This window comes from Dipodomys merriami, unplaced genomic scaffold (genome assembly GCF_024711535.1).
Source record: "Dipodomys merriami isolate MVZ:Mamm:240054 unplaced genomic scaffold, mDipMer1.0.p SCAF_1, whole genome shotgun sequence".
Classification (NCBI taxonomy): domain Eukaryota; kingdom Metazoa; phylum Chordata; class Mammalia; order Rodentia; family Heteromyidae; genus Dipodomys; species Dipodomys merriami.
Genome location: NW_027202270.1, coordinates 90,205,929 through 90,222,719, shown reverse-complemented (window position 1 = coordinate 90,222,719; position 16,791 = coordinate 90,205,929).

Here is a 16,791-nt window from a genome sequence, read left to right as displayed (position 1 = left end):
CCACTACATCATAAATCAAGAAAGTCTTTATGCACAGTCATTGCATATCAACAATGTGTTGTCAATTAACAGTATCATGCATAAATTTTGTCAAAAGAAGTGAATTTAATAACTTAAAGATTTACTGAATGATCTTGCCTCTGATCTGGTGATCTTGTTTATCGCTATAAAAGGTGGTAACTGAGTTGTGTGAACATGTTCATAAGATTTTAAAAACTGTGGAATGAGGGGTTGGGAAGGTGGTTCAATGGTAGAGCACTTGCCTTGCATGCATGAGGCCCTTGGTTTTATTCCTCAGCACCACATAAGCAAAAAGAAAAAAGCCAGAAGTGGTGCTGTGGCTCAAGTGGTAGAGCGCTAGCCTTGAGCTGAAGAGCTGAGGGACAGTGCCCAGGCCCAAGAATTCAGGCCCCATGACCGGACCCCCCCACAAAAAAAAACAAAACAAAAACCCCAAAAACTGTGGGATGAAGTCAAGCAAGTTCATGAAGATGAAGGGAAACCCTGTAAGGGAACTCAATGATAGCAAGTGGCTGTGTGTGATCCAGTGTTCAAATGACCAAGTAATATGATCAAGCCACCAGGCCTGAGCTAGCTTCTCAGATCCCTGCTTTCAAACATAAGATCATTCAAAGCTAAATTAAGATATAGAAGTGCAACTCAAAAGGCTCACACATTTTAGGGTACTTGAATATACGGACAAATATGTGGAACTAATGGCAACATATAGTGAGTGTTTCAAGGACAGGAAGGGTTAAAAAAGCGGAATCCAGAGGGGGGGACCAAGATGGTGACGGGGCAGTAGGGAAACGCCACAGCTCTCTCCAACCAAAAAGAGAGTTCGAGTTCCAATGCTTAATCTCCCCAAGAGACCGACAACAACAAAAAGACGAACACTCAGAGAAAAACCAGAGGTGGAGAATAACAAAAAAAGAAAGAGAGGAAAAGAAGAATTTCAGAACAGAGAAAAGCGAAGACCCCTCCCCCAACCTTTACTGGCCGCTCAGCAGTGCACCAAGCCGCCGGTCAGCCAGCCCGGCCGGGGCTGCGGGAGCCCCAGAGACACAGGGGGCCGCTTTCAGATCACCAGGTACCGGTTTGCAGAACAGCGGATCTCCAGGAACAGAGAAACCTACCAGCCGGGAGTCTCCACAAGGATCCCACCCCCACCCCTCACTCTCCACCCGAGCAGAGAGGCTCCATCCCGCCAAAGCCGCTCGGCACCAGCAGCACGACAAAGGGACCTGTCGGCAGACCACCTGCCCGATCGCGATCACAACGACACGGCAGGGCTGCTCGGGCCCCAGAGGCACCGCGAAGAAGCGGCCTGAGCGTGGACACTTTTGACCCGACAGCTTCGACAGAGGCAGAGACAGAAAAGAATCACACAGAGCCACCACCGCCCAACCCAGCCCACAAACCACCCCAACTGAACTCGGATTGCAACAACAACTGACGACCTACACCACACAGAAACAACCAGCTCCAGGGTGAGTACCCCACAGGGGAAGTGTATCCCTCAAGGGAGACCAGAGCTGGAGGGAATCCCCAGACCCTGACCTAGACTCCCTACCCCAACACCCGGACCACAGGACCCACTAAAACTGGGAACAGTTTGAGAGCTCCACCAGCCCGTGGAGCACACTCAGCTGGCCAGGCTAGAGCAAGAGCGCCCCTGGAAGGGAGCTTAAATGCCCAAGCCAGGAACAGCACCCCTGGGTCAAGACTACAAACAGTAGAAGAAATTTGAACTGTGTCCTCCAGGCTGTATAACCTAGGTGGTATACACATCAGCACAGACCTAACGAGTGCGCTCCAGGCTGCATAACCTAGGTGGTATACACATCAGCACAGGCCTAACGAGCGAGCTCCGGGCTGGGGCTGGAACCAGGCCCGGGGATCTGGCACCTGAACAACACAACCAACTCCTCCCAATTGAAGTAAAAAGCTGAGCATACGCCTCAACAGAGGGGAGAAAACCAGGAAACAACACTCCCCAGGAAGCACGCCTGTGACAACAAAAGACCTGGAGGCCCAGGACAAGAGAAGCCCAAACCCCACCAAAACTCCACCCATATACCCTAGACTGGGAATTGGGCAACACAGGCTGCCAGCACCTGATAGTAAGCAGGAGCTCAGACTGTTAAGGCGGCTCAGCAATAGAGTGATAGTCTTGGATGTATGAGGCCCTGGATCTGATTCCTCAGCATCACAAAAGCAAAAAGGGTCAGAAGTGGTGCTGTGGCTCAAATGGTAGGGTGCCAGCCTTGAGCTGAAAAGCTGAGGGACAGCACCCAAACCTAGAGTTCAAGCCCACAACCAGCCCAAAACAAACAAACAAAAACACATCAGGAGCCCATAGCAGACTCCAGTATTTGGGAGAGTGCATCCAGAGCATCTGTTCTTCACAAGAGCACCCGTAGGAGCAAACACAAGCAGTCTAGGCTGCTCAACCCTTCCAAAGGTGGGAACTGCCAGCAATCTACAGCAGAGAGCTGAGAATCCTAAGTAAATCAGAATAGCAGCTGGAAATAGGCTCCCAACAGAACCCAGATCAGGCACAGACTCTCTCTACCAATACAGAATCAGCAACCAAGCAAAGACAGACACACCAAAACAAAATTGAAGAGCAGTCTCCTGAACCTCCATGCGAAAATCACAGAGAAAAATCACAAGGTTTACCACTACCCAGGACAGCAAGCTCACCTCAAAAGCCAGCAGCCACGCAGGGGAGAGCCCCAGTGGGAGCAAAGCAGGAATGGAAGACAAAAGCTACATCCAAGGGTTGCTGGAGGCAATGACTCAAGAAATAAAGCAAGAAATTGATCAGAAATTGAAAGAGCACAAGGATGAACTATCCAAAGAGATACAGGGTATCAAACAAGAGATGCATGCAAAAATAGAAGCTGCACAAACCTCAGTAAGAAGTGAGATAAATGCCAAATTAGAGGTAATGCATACCTCATTGAGAGGTGAGATCAGTACTCTGAGAACCAACATTGAATCCATAAAGGGATCCATTTCCTCCATGCAAACCACAATAGAAGCCACTGTCAACAGAGTGAATGAAATGGAAGGTAGAGTGTCAGATACAGAAGACAGAATACACCAACTGGACCAAAAAGTGACAGATATGGAAAAATCACTCAAATTAAACCAAAGGGAAATTCAAGAGCAAGCAGATAATGCTAAAAAATTTAACCTTCGCATAATTGGAGTGGACGAAGGTGAGGAATTCCAGAGCAAGGGAATGCAACACCTATTTAACAATATAATTAATGAAAATTTTCCCCACCTCAAAAACGACCATCTTAACTACATCACAAAAGCTTATCGAACACCCAACAAGCAAGACCCCAGGAGAAACACTTCTAGACACATTATAGTAAAAATGATAGATCTGAATAATAAGGAAACAATACTGCATGCAGCAAAAATGAAGAAGGAGCTATACTACAACGGGAAAAAAATAAGAATCACTGCAGATCTCTCCACACAAACAATGAATGCAAGAAAAGCCTGGGAAAGCACCATAGGAGCCCTGAGAGCCAATAACTGCCAACCCAGACTGATATATCCGGCAAAGCTAGCATTCACATTCGATGGAGAACTGAAAACTTTTAATAGCAAAGAAAAACTAAATGAATACATAAACATTAAGCCAGCATTACAAAGAATTCTAAGAGGGGGGACACAACCTGAAGAAAGCAACCAGGAACTGGGGCCTGCCCCAAACAGGCGTTACTCAAAGTCTAACTGAGCAAGCACAGGAGGAAAGGAAAGAAGAAAAACTTAGGAAAACGGAATGGCAGGGACAACAATACATCTCTTTATACTTGCTCTTAATATAAATGGGCTGAATTCACCAATTAAAAGAAAATGAACTGAGGACTGGATCAGAAAACAAGACCCATCCATCTGTTGCCTTCAGGAGACCCACCTCTCAGCCAAACATACAAACAAACTCAGAGTGAAGGAGTGGAAAAGGATCTACCAATCAAACGCCCCCAATAAGAAAGCAGGTGTAGCTATCCTGATATCTGACAAAATAAACTTTTCATTAAAATCAGTACAGAAAGACAAGGACGGACACTACATATTAATAAAGGGCACAATCCAAGAGGAGGATATAACCATCATCAACTTATATGCCCCAAATATTGGTGCACCCAGATATGTCAAACAAATGCTCTCAAACTTACAGAATAAAATAGATCCCAATACGATAATACTAGGAGACTTTAACACACCACTCTCACCAAAGGACAGGTCTACCAACCAGAGGATTGGCAAAGAAGCTACCGAATTAAGAGAGGCCATACTTCAAGCGGAATTAACTGACATCTACCGAGTATTTCATCCTAAAACAACACAGTACACATTCTTCTCAGCAGCTCACGGAACTTTCTCCAAAATAGACCATATCATAGTTCATGCAAGGAACTTAAGCAAATACAAAGGGATCGACATAATCCCCTCTATCCTATCTGACCACAGTGGAATCAAGCTAGCTCTCAATAACAAAGCATACCACAGAAATGTCTCTAATACATGGAAAGTGAACAGCACACTCCTTAACAATGCCTGGATAACAGAAGAGATCAGAGAAGAAATAAAGCATTTCCTACAACTCAATGAAAATGAAAGCACCTCACAAAGAAACTTGTGGGACACAGCAAAAGCAGTCCTGAGGGGCAAATTTATTGCCCTCAGTGCCCACATCAAGAGAATGGAGACAGACCAAGTAAATAATCTCATGTTGCAATTAAAACAGCTAGAAAAACAAGAAAAAATGGGACCTAAAGCTACTAGACGAAGCCAGATAACCAAATTAAAAGAAGAGATTAACCAATTAGAAAATCAGAAAACCATAACCAAAATAAACCAAACAAAAAGCTGGTTCTTTGAAAAAATAAACAAAATTGATGGCCCATTGGCTAGATTAATTTAAAAAAGAAGAGAGGAAACCCATATTAATAGGATTAGGGATGCCACGGGAAACATCACAACACGTACCCAAGATATCCAAACAATTCTAACAGACTACTTTCAAAAGCTTTACTCTCTAAAGGAAGAAAATCAGACAGAAATGGATGCATTTTTAGAGAAATACAAGTTGCCCAAACTGAGCAAAGAAGAAGTTAACCAATTAAATAAGCCAATATCCTATAATGAGATACAGGAAGCTATCAAAAGTCTTCCAACAAAAAAAAGCACAGGACCAGATGGATTCACAGCAGAATTCTATAAGACCTTTAAACAAGAACTAATACCCATACTCCTCAAGCTCTTCAGAGAAACAGAGAAGGAAGGAGCTATCCCAAACTCATTCTACGAAGCCAATATCACACTGATCCCCAAACCAGGCAAAGACCCAACCAAAAAGGAGAATTACAGGCCAATCTCCTTGATGAACACAGATGCAAAGATCATTAACAAGATTCTAGCTAACAGAATCCAGAAACACATAAAAAAAATAATTCACTATGACCAGGTAGGCTTCATCCCAGAGACACAGGGATGGTTTAACATACGTAAGTCAATAAATGTAATCCAACATATCAACAGAGCCAAGGTCAAGAATCACATGATTATCACCACAGATGCAGAAAAGGCCTTTGACAAAATTCAACATTCATTCATGCTAAAAGCTCTGGAGAAAATAGGAATAGAAGGAACATTTCTAAAAACAATAAAAGCCATTTATGACAGACCAATAGCCAATATTATACTTAATGGGGAAAAGCTACAACCAATTCTCCTAAAATCAGGAACAAGGCAAGGATGCCCACTGTCTCCACTCCTCTTCAATATAGTCCTAGAACCCTTAGCCAGGGCAATAAGGCAAGAAAAAGACATTAAAGCGATCCGCACAGGGAAAGAAGAAGTTAAACTATCCCTTTTTGCAGACGACATGATACTATACCTCCACAATCCCAAAAACTCCATCCCCAAACTCTTAGAAATCATAAATCACTTCGGCAAAATAGCAGGATACAAAATAAACCCACAAAAATCAGTTGCCTTCCTATACACTGATAATGTACAGGAAGAGAGGGAAATAAAGGGAGCAACCCCATTCACAATAACCTCCCGAAAAATAAAATATTTAGGAATTAACCTAACCAAAGATGTAAAAGAACTATTTAATGAGAACTATAAAAAGTTAAAGAAAGAAATTGCAGAAGACACTAGGAAATGGAAAGACCTCCCATGCTCCTGGATAGGCCGACTTAATATAGTAAAGATGGTAATACTTCCAAAACTAATATACAAATTCAATGCAATTCCTATTAAAATCCCAATGACGTACATCACTGAAATACAGAAAACAGTCCAAAAATTCATATGGAACAACAAAAGACCTAGAATAGCCAAAACAATTCTAGGGGATAAAGACAATATGGGAGGGCTATCCATGCCGAACTTCAAACTCTACTACAGAGCTATAATAACAAAGACAGCATGGTACTGGCACAAAAACAGACCCGAAGACTAATGGAACAGAATAGAAGATCCAGAAATAAATCCACAGGCCTACAGCCAGCTGATATTCGACAAAGGAGCCAAAGACATACAATGGAAGAAACACAGCCTCTTCAACCGCTGGTGCTGGGAAAACTGGGCAGCCACATGCAGAAAACTAAAAGTGGACCCCAGCCTATCACCATGCACCAACATCAACTCAAAATGGATTAAAGACCTTAACATTAAACCTGAATCTCTGAAACTACTGCAGGACAGAGTAGGAGAGACACTTGAACTAATTTGCACAGGAAGGAACTTCCTGAACAGAGTCCCAGGGTCACAACAAGTTGGAGAGAGACTCGACAAATGGGACTACCTTAAAATAAAAAGCTTCTGCACAGCTAAATCTATCGCAACCAAGCTAGAAAGACAACCAACTAATTGGGAAAAAATATTTACCAGCAATATATCAGACAAGGGGTTAACATCCTGTATATACAGGGAACTCAAGAAACTAATCCCTCCCAAACCTAACAAACCAATTACTAAATGGGCAAGGGAACTAAAGAGGGACTTCTCAAATGAAGAAATAAAAATGGCAAAGATACACATGAGGAAATGTTCATTATCCCTGGTGGTGAAGGAAATGCAAATAAAGACAACCCTGAGATACCACTTTACCCCAGTCAGAATGTCCCACATCCACAAATCAGACAACGACAAATGCTGGAGGGGATGTGGAGAACGAGGAATGCTATTACACTGCTGGTGGGAATGTACACTTATACAACCATTTTGGAAAGCAGTCTGGAGGGTCCTTAGAAAGCTAAAGATTGACCTCCCTTACGACCCAGTCATACCACTTCTAGGCATCTACCCTGAACAACAGGAACCAATATACAAGGACACATGCACCTCCATGTTTATTGCAGCACTGTTCGCAATCGCTAGGATATGGAAACAACCCAGATGCCCCACCACAGATGAATGGATCCAAAAATTGTGGTATCTATACACAATGGAATATTATGCGGCCATTAGAAATGACAAAATAATGGCATTTGCAGGGAAATGGATGGAGCTAGAAGGAATCATGTTGAGCGAGGTAAGCCAAGACATGACAAAACTAACAGGACTTAAGAAACAAAGAACTCCCACTCATCTGGTTGAACCACTACCAAATATCCCCACGCTGCTGATCACATATATGGTATATAACATGTGAGCACCGTTATATGTTACAGACTGTGATAGACAATTTGCTCCAGGAAAGTTAGAATGAACTTGTGACTTTAAATGAGCATCATTATTCCACAATACTGTGAATTTCCGGAAATTAAGTAATCACTTAATCACAATCAAAAAAAAAAAAAAAAAAGAACCTCGGGGAAGGGAGGGAGGGAGGGGATGGTAGGGGGAAAACAATTGAGGGGGTAACAATGTTCAAGAGGAAGTGTACTCATTACCTCACGCATGTAACTGAAACCCTCTGTATAGTATCTTTACAATAAAAAAATTAAAAAAAAATGCGGAATCCACTATCTTTGCTACAAAGGTCCATGTGGAACCAGCTGATGTGTTTGATAACCTACCACAAGAAATCATTCAGCTGCAAAGTGATGATGACCTGAAAACTGCATGCAAAAACTTCCCATTAAGCCAGGCACCACTGGCTCACACCTATAATCCTAGCTACTCAGGAGGCTTAGATCTGAGGATCACAGTTCAAAGCCAGTGTGGGCAGGAAAGTTTGTGAGACTCTTATCTCCAATGAACCACTCAGAAAACTAGAAATGATGCAGTGGCTCAAGTGGTAGAGCACTGGCCTTGAACTGAAAAGCTGAGGGACAGCGCTCAGACTGAGTTCCACCCCCGTGACAGACAAAAACAACAACAACAACAAACCCAAAAAACAAAATACCAAAACTTCCCATTGTGGGAATTCTATAAATATTCCCTAAGCAATGATGAATTTTCCACTTTGAGGAGACACACATTGAAATATGAATCTGTGTTTGAAATGACTTAATGTTGGAAGCAGCTCTTTTTAAATCATACTATCACTCGATTTTAGAAAATCACTTTTTAAATTTTACTGTTAATTATACCTTATTTGAAAACAAACAAACATATTTTCTGTCAAGGACTAAAATTATTGTATAAAATATGTTGCTTTGTACCTAAAATAAACAGTATGAATATTATTTGAAGTATCCTTACTGATTAAATTTATTTATCTTGCAAATGTAGTTGATTTATAATTTTACCTTTTTAAAGTTTTAATTCAGTAAATACAGTTTATAATATTTCTTTTTTATGGTTCACAACAAATATTTATTGCTGTTCTCAATGTCAAATCAAGGAAATGATAGGGTTTCATTTTCTGAGTCATTTTCTTCATTATGGGTGATATTATTTGGTATAAAAGCAAAGATAAAAGGCTTTAAAACTACATCAAGACATAATTTCATGTTCATTGGGAGATGCACATTTATTTCTTTTTTCTTTTTTTGAGGAAGGCAAGGGAATCTGTGACTGGGATGCTAAGTAGATACTTTATGCTTTCATTCATTGTCTGGTGCTCTACCAACTAAGCCATGACTCCAACTCCAAGAGAAAGGCACATTTAAAAATTTTGCTGGACATAATGAGGTTTTATTACAGATAAAAACTATTATACATCTTAGGTCATATAGGTGCTTAAGATGTCAAGTTGTTTGCCAATTATGTATGTGTGTATGTATACAGATCCTCTGTCTCTCTGTCTCTGTCTGTCTGTCTGTCTCTCTCTCTCTCTTACTCTCCTCTAACAACAATATAAAACTATCTCACAGAGTCAACTATACTCCAGACTGATCAGTCACAACAAACAAAGAAATCCTGGAAAGACAGTTGCCAGAAGCAACATCATTATTATCAGTTAATATCACCTAACTCACCAAAGAGAAATTGTTCTAGGTATCATATTGAGTAAGTTAGATATTAGACCAAATACTGTAAGATTTTATTTTTTAATGGTCTATGAATGATGTTCAAGTATTCAAATGGCCATTGGCAGATAAAGAGGTCCCTCACTCTTGATTTAAGTGATAAAGTAAAAATTTTACATTTCTTAAAAGGTTTTAGCAGAAGTTGTGTGGCATTATGGGAAAAATGGATCAAGCATCCCTAGTATTCAAGAAAAAGTGTATGAAAATAAGACCAAGTCTTTGGTGAGCAGATTCAAGGTATCCAACACCAGCTTTATGAAAGCAATGTAAGCCTACTCTGTGTGGGTTTGCAGTTGGATGCTCAGACCTACTGTATTTATGGTATAGATAAATCTGAGTAATTTTATACTACTACACTCTGTGCCTCCTGGGCATTCATGGCTTTTCTTCAGCATCAATCTTCTTTGAACTATACATCCACAGATGCCAAGGGTCTGTTGTAAAGCATATTCTACAATCTCAAAACAGCATCTACTACTCATGGGTAAGAACTAGGAGTTTTCCTAAAGTAGGAGAAAGAAAAGGTTGTCCATTAAACTTGATCACCATATATTACGGTATTGGAGTTGCTACCTAATGTGATCAGGCCCCCCAAAACCCAAACAAATCAAAAGTATAAGAATTTGAAAGAAAGTAGTCAAATATAATCTACATATTTACAAATGATATAATTACATATCAGAAAACCTAAAAGAAAATAGACACTGGAGTGTAGTTGTGGAGATGGGAAGGAAGGGATGGTAGGGGAAAAACAAAGAAGGAGGCAACAATGCTTGATAAGAAATGTACTCATTACCTTGCTAATATAATTGTAACCCCCTGTACAGTATTTTTACAATAAAAATTTATTTATAAAAAAAAGAAAATAGACACTGTACCAAAAAACTGGTTAAAAGATATGCAACACTTTAATTTGTATGTTAAAATAACAACAACAAACAGTTAAAAGAAACTATGAAAAAAAGAACACCTTCTCTACTGCATAAAAATAGCAATGAAATGAAAGATATTTGTGTGAAAATTAGGATTAGGAAGACAGTTAAATAGAATAGTAAATCAGTTCTTAGATATAACTGTATATATAATAAAGATAGCATCTCAGATCAGTGTGGGTGGAAATGAGTTAATAGTATATACGTTGGAATGATATGTATCTCTTCTAACGAGGTGGCTGGTGATAAATGTGACAGTGAAAACTTCTCATTTTAGGCCAGCAGTCTTTACTCTAGGATTAGATGAACTTGCTCTTGGAAGTATGTGAAACCTTCCCTACAGTGGGTCTTTACTGGAGCAAGCTTGAAATCCAGATGCTAACCTGCTGCTTCTTCCTCATTTCTCTTTCTACCCTCACATACAACCTAAAGATATATATATATATATATATATATATATATATATGTGTATATTTGTATATGTATATGTATAAGTATATGTGTATATATACATCATCAATCTTGAACTGTGCATTGTTCCCTAGGGCAAAAAGTTTCCAAGGTACCAAACAGACAATTTATTAGCTTCTAGCTTCTGTGGGAAAGTCCTTAACAGCTCAGCAAGAAATACTACAAGGCAGGAATATATTTCAACAAAGCATCAACCTCAAGCCCAGTTTCTATACATTACTCATCTATTTATCTTAAAATTAGAATTATGGAATGTGCTGGCTGTCACTGAAATCCATCATGTAACATCCTTATCTGACTTGAAAAAAGGCAAAGCCAAACTTTTTATGACATAAAATAAATATTATGTGGTCTGTTTGCTTCCTGATGTGTGTTTGAAAAAAGAAATGAAAAGTGTAAGGTCCGCTCCTGGATGGCTAGCAGATTCCACCCTCGTATCGAAGTCTCCACCCAGTACCTGTGTTACCTAGGCAACTGGGACACCTGGAAGAGGTCACATCTGCATCCGCTGAGGTCACATCTGAATTTGATGTGGCCACACCTTTCTCCACCCATACCCTAGACAAGGCCTAGTCCAGGCCCAGATGCCCTCTCTTTGCTCTTTTCTAGCTCTTTTTTAGCTCTTCCCTAGCTCTTCTCTTTTCTAGCTACTTTCTCTCTTTCCCAGCTCACTCTTTCCCAGGCCTTTCCCCACAGCGTGGAGGACCAAGATGGCCTGGTGCCAGCCGGAACGATGAATAAACCTACCCCTTACCTGAATACCACGTGCATGCTGCTGTTCTTACTCGGCTACCTCTTTTTAAAAACCTAACAAAAAGATTTCAAAGATTTTTGGCTTTTATAACCAGGTGAATTTTGTTGTTATTTTGTTAAGATAAGCAAAGGTAAACAATGGGAAGGAATTAAATTTTGCATATGTTAAATTTAAAGTGCTCACTAGAAATCTAGTGAAGGTGTCATACAGATAAATGGAACAGAAAATCAGTACTTAGGCCTAATTGCACATAAAGTTGTATGATGTTACTATACAGCTTTATATGGAAGTATATATAACTCTGGGTTTTCACAGAGAGAAAGGAGATGGTGGTATAAATTTGAGAGTTATCAATGTTTAGATGGTGATTAAAGCAACATTTCTGAATGAGATCACTTACAAATGAAGGTATATAGAATATATATTTGAGAACTTCAGTCTCAAGAAAATACCCTATCTAGAAGTCAGCAAGAGGAGACCAAGATAGCAAAGAATGAGAAGTATATGTGAGGCAAAGGTAAACTAAGAGAGCATGGTGATTCAGAACTCAAGCAATGAGAGTGCTTCAAGGAGTTAATAACATAATGTCAAGCTATCTTGAGAGGTTCAATAAGATAATGAATTGTAATTCATAATTAGATTTGTGATATGAAAGTCAATGATGTCCATAGCAAGAGTGATTTCAATGGAAAGGAAGAAAAGGGTTATGGAGTAGAGATCATGAATTCAGACAACTTAAAAAAATATTTTAATGCCTGTACTGAGGCTTGAACTCAGCCTCTAGGAGTTGTTCCTTGCCTTTTTGCTCAAGGCTAGTCCTCTACAACTTTAGCCATAGTTCCACTCCTACTTCTAGTATTTTGGTGGGTAATTGGAGATAAGAGTCTCATGTACGTTCTTGCCAGGGTTGGCTTATAACCATGAACCTCAGATCTCAGCCTCCTGAGTAATTAGGATTACAGATGTGAGCTATCAGGCCCTAACTCAGACAACTATTTTTTAAAAAGGGAATTATATTATTAAAAAACAAACAAACACAGAATTACATTATTAAAAAACAACAATAACAAACTAAGGAAAAACTGTTTCACTCACTGGACTCCTGAATCTAGTTCTGGGAATTTGTCTTCAAGAAACGATGAGAGCTGGGTGCCCGTGGCTCGTGCCTGTAATCCTAGCTACTCAGGAGGCTGAGATCTGAGGATCATGGTTCAAAGCCAGTCTGTGCAGGAAAAATCTGTGAAAATATTATCTCCAATAAACCAGTAGAAATCTGGAAGTGGCACTGTGGCTCAAGCAGTAGAGCGCTTGCCTTGAGCTAAAGAGTGCAGGGAGAGCACCCAAGCCCAGAGTTCAAGCCTCATGATGGACAAAAAAATTCTTTGTTTTGTTTTGTTTATTGATAACATAGAAGGTTGTTCTGTACATTCAATCCTGCATCTGTGTGCAGTTATTTCTGGATCTTCTACTCCATTGTTCTATTATCAATACCAGATAATTTTGTTACCATGGCTCTGTAGTATGATTTAAAGCCAGCAATTGTGAGACCTCTCTTACTGTTCCTTTTGCTGGATGTTTGGGGGGGTCATATGAATTTAGTGTCAATGAATTTTGATAAGGATCATATCAAATATGTACATTTATTTTAGTAAGAAAGCCATTTTTAACAATATTAATCCTGCCAATCCATCAGTAGGCTTTTAAATTAACTTCCCCATGTTTTTATATCTGAATGGCTTTGATGGTGGGGCTATTATGATAATTTCTTTGTTTCCTCTTCTCAGCAGTACTGAGGATTGAATCCATAAGAGAAGACCTGAGATTAAGAAAACTCCCTAGGAAAATAGAAGAGATGTCCATTCAAGCAGATGCACAAATTATAATATAGAAACTCTAGGGCTCCTTGGCACAGGCTGAAATCTTACTAATAAAGACCCAGAAGCACAACAAATCAAAGAAAGGTTGGACAAATGGGATTGCACGAAACTGCAGAGCTTGTGCATGGCAAAAGACATAGCTAGCAAAATCAATAGAAAGCCCACGGACTGGGAGAAGATCTTCATTAGCCATACAACAGACTAGGGTCTCATATCTAAAATATACTTAGAACACAAAAAACAAAATCCCCCAACAACAAATCCTCAAAGAAACAACTGCCCTATTAACAAATGGGCTATAGACTTAAAGAGAGACTTCTCTGAAGAGGAAAAAAGAACAACCAATAGACACATGAAGAAATGCTAGACCTCTCTAGCCATAAAGGAAATGCAAATCAAGACAATGCTGATATTCCACCTCACCCCAGCTAGAATGGCTATAATCAAGAAATCTAGTAACAACAGATGCTTGAGGGGATGTGGCCAAAGGGAACCCTATTGCATTGTTGGTGGGAGTGTAAACTTGTTCAACCACTCTGGAAAGCAGTATGGAGGTTTCTCAAAAGACTCCACATAGAGCTCCCTTATAACCCCTCAATACCACTTTTGGACATGTACCCAAATGATCACAAACAAGGTCATACCAAAGCTACCACCACAACTATGTTTATTGCAGCATTATTTACCATAGCTAAGATATGGAACCAACCCAGATGCCCCTAAGTAGATGAATGGATCAAGAAAATGTGATCTCTCTCTCTCTCTCTCTCTCTCTCTCTCTCTCTCTCTCTATATATATATATATATATATATATATATATATATATATATATATACTAGATATATACGACATATATATATATATACATATATAATATATATTGGGATTCTATGCCTCCATCAGAAAGAAGGACATTGCCTCTTTTGTTAGGAAATGGAAAGACTTGGAAAAATTATATTGAGTGAAGTAAACCAGGCCCAAAGAAATATAGGTCCCATGGTTTCCCTTGTTTGCAGTGACTAGTACATGTCTAGGACAAGCAGGGAAGGTCAAAGGCCATGTACATATGACCACATGAGATAATGTTAAGCAAAATGTAATCCAAGACAGGGACACAAGAGATTCTTTTTCTTTCTTGCTAGTGTTTTTAATGTATTTACAATGCACTATGTGATTCTTTTGTTTCTATTGTAGGTTCTTCCCCCATGGTATAACCCCTGTTTTCACTGGATTTGATGCCTGTGTTCTGCATCTTGTATATACATTTTTGTAACTTGGGGAGGGGAAGGAATATTGTAGAGCGCCTAAATGGGGATGCAGGCTGACCCATTGTGATGAGGAGATGTACAGGACACTATATTGAAAATGAACATTACAATGTGGAGGAGAGGCGGGGAGAGAAGTGATGGTAAGGGAAAATAATGGAGGAGGTAACAATGTTCACTATGAAATGTACTCACTTAAATTTTAATTATTTTTACATCTATAAATTTTAATTTTATAGTTTATTCTACATTATTTCGCCCTTGTCAATGATTATTGGTGATACAATAGCTTTTTATCAGCATACATTTTTATCAGCATATATTAATTATTGTGATTTTTCCATCATACATACAATACACTTTAATCAATTTCCCCCTTGAATTATTTTTTCTTTTCCTCCTATCCTCTTTTAAAAGCAAATTTTTTTAAATTTTAATTTTAGTTTTTTGTGAACATACTGTACAGAGGGGTTACAATTACATGGGTAGGATAATGTGTACATTTCTTATCAAGCATTGCAGCCTCCTCCTTTTTTACCCTTCACATCCCTTCCCAGTCTCCCCCCCCCCCCACCCTGCACCAACGTTGTAAAGCTCGTTTCGACATCACAACTTGTACTTCTCATTGTTGCAACAGGTCCACCTGTATCCTTAAACGACTTGTTTTTCCCCATCTCCACAAATTATACCGACATCAAATATAGAAATAATCTTATAAATGCGTTAGAAACAAATGCATGAAAGAAAAAAACATTAAAATACGTATCTAAGGGTTCATTTTCCTAACATCACATTATCTGACCTTTTCTGTAATAGCAAATTTTAATGACTTTTATTGTTCTGTTTTCATAGATTGTATATAGTACTTTGTTCACATTCATCCCCATTTTACCTTCTCATCTTTCATTGTCTTCCACCCTTCTAACAGTTCTTGTTTTATACTCAAGTCAATTATTTATAGTTGGGCATATAATTCTTGTATGAAGGAGATTGTATGATATTTATCCTTATCAGTATGGCTTATTTCACTAGACACGAAACTCTCCAGTCCTATCTATTTTTCTGTGAATGATGAATTTTCACTCTTCTTCAGTGATGATTAAAACTTATTATTGTATGCACATACCACGTTTTCTTTGTTCATTCATCTGTTGGTAAGAGCATAGGCTGACTTCATAGGTGTATGATGTAAATAGAGATGCTATAAATACAAATGGGCAAGTATTCTATTTTATGCTGACTTACATTCCTTCAGATATTTGTTTGGAATTGGTATAGGAAGCTCATGTGGTAGAATTTGTGTGTGTGTGTGTGTGTGTGTGTGTGTGTGTGTGTGTGTGTGTGTGTGTGTGTGTGTACATGAAAGCATGCATGATACTGGGTTTGAACTTAGGGCCTTACATTTGGTAGGCACTAGGATTCTCTGGAGTCCTGTCTCCAGCTCCTTTGCACTGATTATTTTTGAGATAGGGTCTTGCTTCCTGCGCAGTCATACATTTGTGGCTCTTCCTCTTTTTCCTTGGTGAAATTTTTGCTTATGCTGTCTTTGAACCTCAGTCCTCTCAATCTCAGCATCCCCAGTAGCTAATATCAGAGTCATGAAACATTGGTACCTTGTCTTAATTTTAGTTTTATACTGATATCTACAATGGCAACACTAATTTATATTCCCATTATCAGTGTATAAAGGTTCCTTTTCCTTCATATCCTCTCCATTAGTTATTGGCATTTGTTTTCTTATTGCACTTCTGGATGAGTTGAGATGAATCTCAACGTCCTTTTGATTTGTGTTTTTTTTTTTTTTATAGCCAGGGATGTTGAATATTTCGTCATGTGTTTATTTTCCTCTTTAGAGAAATGTCTGTTCAACTCATTTGCCTATTCATTAATTGGATTGTTTGTTCTTTTGAGATTTAATTGTTAGATCACTTTCTATGTTCTGGATATGAATTGTTTGTCTGATGAAGATAGCTGGTAAAAACTCTCTCCCATTCTCTAGGTTTTAAAACTTTCTTTACTGTACAGATGTTTTT